Raw genomic sequence first — 3,924 nt, 5'->3', positions numbered from 1 at the left:
CCCCCGCCCCTCGCCTGTCGATTTGGACCAAGACGCTAGAGCCAACCCGTTGCCGAACCAAGCCTGACCCCGACCGCCGCCTCTCGTCCGCTCAGTGAGTCCCACTCAAGCGCCTACCTGTTGCTGAGCCACAGCCCCCCTTCGTCCGCCATCTTTCCTCCTGGTGATCGGCTGCTCCCAAATAAACTCCTTTGGTACTCCTTCTTCGTGTCCGTCTTCCCTTTGGCTCCGACGGACTCTCGTCACGTGACAGATCTGTTATTTTCACCCTGTAAATGTATTTGTAGCTCCAATGGGGCATGATCTGTCAGGGCAATTACACCTATTTCACACTTCGCTACTAAGTCAACACTGGTACTAGAAATCAGAAAATAATCGATGCGGGAGTAACTTTTGTGGGCATGTGAATAAAACGTATATTCCCGCTCTACAGGGTGTATTAGTCTCCAGATGTCTACCAGCCCAATCTCTTCCCCAAAGAGGGCTGTTGCGGATTTACCTCCAGTAGTAGAACTGGCACTCATTACACTTTTATCAATAAAGATATCTGAGACTTTGTTCATATCTCCTCCCAGTATAATGTGGCCCTCAAGATTGCTTATTATGTTTAAGATGGAATGAAAAACATTGGACTCTTCCCTATTCGGGACATATATATTGCAGAGGACAACTTTCACATCATTTAAAAGTTCTTGTATGCATAGTATACGTCCCTCTGTATCTTTAAACTCTTGTAATAACACAAAATGAATTCTTGTGTTTATAAGAATCATAACCCCTCTGCTTTTCCTGGACACAGAATTGTGAAATACTTTACCAACCCAACCTCTTTTGAATTTTAAAGCTTCTATTTCACTTTCAAACTGTGTTTCTTGTATGAACGCTATGTCCGTATCATGAGATTTCAAATAGCCGAGAGCTTTTTTCCTTTTGACTGGTGTACCACAGCCATTAATGTTCCATGTTATAATATTTATACTTAATTTACCCATTATTTTCCAGCAAAAAAAAATTCAGACCTGGGTCTTGGATTCCACTACTTAGCATACATGAGCAAGTTAGTGCAAACATAACATAAATTCTTACCTCACTGTTTTCACAACAATGGAACAATAAATAAAAATAGAAAATGGACAAATCAAACACTGCTCTAAAAAAGAACATTGCAGTGAAGCTTTCCTGGTGAAAAAGTTGAGTCTTTTCTGGTCCGTGTGGGTTCTGGAGATGACCTCTCTGCTGCTCCCGTCATCTTGATCCTGACCACGCCGCAGTGTCCTTCCACACCCCGTCAGATGTCGTATTTCCTCCATTCTCCTACTCGTTAATATCAGCAGATGCTCCCTCGCCATCTTCCGCGGTCTGTCTGCCCGTTGTGGTTTCGCCAACCCCCGCGTTCTCCATGTGCTCTCGTACAAAACTTTCTGCCTCTTTTGCATCCGTAAAGCTGAGCCGCTTTCCTCTCCATGTAAACCTGAGTATGGCCGGGTGCGCCAGCGTGTGCTTCACCTGCTGCTGCCATAACAGTTTCATCACTGTGGAAAACATTTTGCGCCGCGCTGAGTGCTCCTTGGTCATGTCCTCAAACAGTGACAGACGACAGCCATCCCATATTATCCCCTTCTTCTTCTTAGCAGCAACCAGGACTTTCTCTCGGGCAGTATATTTGAGAAATCTCACCAGTATGATGCGCGGAGGCTGATTGGGATCTGGGCGAGGACCTAGGCTTCTGTGGCAGCGCTCAATCTCATAGTCATCTCCATTCAACTCTAGTCCATCACAGAGTATTTTCTGCACGTAGTTAGCCAGTGGCATTCCAGCCTTTTTCCCCTCTTTCAATCCAACCAGTCTAATGTTTTTACGACGGGCTCTGTTTTCCTGGTCGTCAATTCTCTCATAGAGTTGTTCAACTACTTTGGTTAGCTTCGAGTTGTTTCTTGCTAGGTTAGCTACCGTGTCCTCCACATCCGAAATGCGGCTCTCTGCTTCAGTTAGCCTTGTTTTAATTGCACTCACGGAGTTCTTGAGTTCTGTTGTGTCCGATTTAATCAGAGTCACATCACTTGCGACTCCATTTAACGTCACTCCCACCATGGCAATCTCCGCAAATAGACCATTTATGTCCGTTACTTGGCTGTCTTCTTGGCTAGCAGTGTTAGCTGAGTTAGCTCCTCTGGTAGCAACTGCGGGCAGGCGCATCTGCACACATCGTTTTCTTTCACTGGCGGTCATCATATTTCGGTCAAAATACTCCAGTGTAGTGAGCGTGCACACAAGCTTCCAGTAGGATGTTGGTAGGAGAAGTTTCAAAGTTATTTGTTTAAATAATGTTGACGGAGTTAGGAACTCTTCTACAGCGCAGCCATTCCCTTGCACCTCACCACGTGACTCCCTTGTTTTTGTATATTTACAGGTAAATGGTTGTGTCTTGCTTTATATATGATTTGTGCAGTTTTGTATTTAACCAGATTAATAAATTTTAGAGCATTTTTTTTGTCCTGTTGTGGCATCGGCATACCATATAGAGAAGATGGCTGCCTACATGTGTCAGAACAGATTTGCTCTACAATAAGGATATCTCAAGATGAGAATCCCTAAATGCTCTAAAGTTCTTTGCATTGCAACTTTAGAGCATTTGATTTGCAGAATAACATGTTGGTATATTCAAGAAAGTCAGCACTATTAATTATTCTTGTGGCTCTTTTCTGAAGTTTCTGTAATGGACCCAGGGTTGTTTTCTGTGTTGGCTCACACCTCCTCACAGAAATCCAGATATGGCACAATGAGTGAGAAATTCAGGATTTGGAGTAATTTACAGTTCAAAAAGTGCTTTGGTTTACTCAAAATTGAAATACTTCTGAATAATATAGATTGTATATATTTTATATGTAGTTTTGATTTGTAATCTGTTGTAACATTTATTCCCATATACTCCTTCTAGTAAGAAATCATTTATTTTCACATTTATATCTGTACTTGTACACAGTTTCCAAATGAAATATTTCTTGCTTTGTTGACATTTAGAGATAATTGGTTTTTAGTAAAACATTTTACTAACTTTTGCATTTCATGTCTAATTATCTCTAAAAGCTGTTTTAAATCCTCCCCTGAACACATAATGTTTGCATCACCTGCAAGGACAACAAAATTGAATTTATTTGATATCTTTGATATACAGTACAAATAATTCTGGTCTCATTACTAACCTCTGTCCAAACATTAATTGATTATCACCCTTTTTTTAAAATTGTTGTCTGTTTTCATAAACAGCTCTTTATTGACTACAACACCAGTCTTCTAATATCATACCATTCTGATTTATTAGGTAGTATTGCATTTGATTGTATCAAAAGTCCTAAATTGTTAAATTGATAAAAATTCCAACTGTTGTGTTGCATTGTTGTAATTTGTTGTTTCTTTTATGAATTCAGGTAATGCCATTATTGTTGACGTGTTTGTCCTCAAACCATGCTGACTTTCTGTCAATATGTTGTATTTATCAATGAATTTATCTAATCTGGAAATAAACAGTTTTACCATTATTTTGGAAACCTGTGAGAAATTAAAGTGAAGCAGAAATCTAATTGTAATTGTCTTCTGATTTGTACAGTAGTATGACTTTACCTCTTTTCATTCATTTATTTATTTTGTCATTTTGTTTGAAAATGTACTGGATTAAAATGACAAAGTACAGATTTATGAAAGTGATTTGGAAATCCCATCAATGCTGTGCTGTAAGTATTGGGCAAGCAATGTTACCATCTGGTGGTGACTTAAAAAATTTGCGTATTAACCCTCCACTGCGTGATGTTGCCCTTAAGCAACTAACCATGTTTAGACATTTATTTTTGTTTACTTATTTTTTTAACTTTGACATTTTTTTAGTAAATTCCTAAAATTTAAAAAACAGTTTAAAGGCTTTTTGGC

This window comes from Kryptolebias marmoratus, linkage group LG6, assembly GCF_001649575.2.
Source record: "Kryptolebias marmoratus isolate JLee-2015 linkage group LG6, ASM164957v2, whole genome shotgun sequence".
NCBI classification, from domain to species: Eukaryota; Metazoa; Chordata; class Actinopteri; order Cyprinodontiformes; family Rivulidae; genus Kryptolebias; species Kryptolebias marmoratus.
This window is presented reverse-complemented; position numbering follows the sequence as displayed.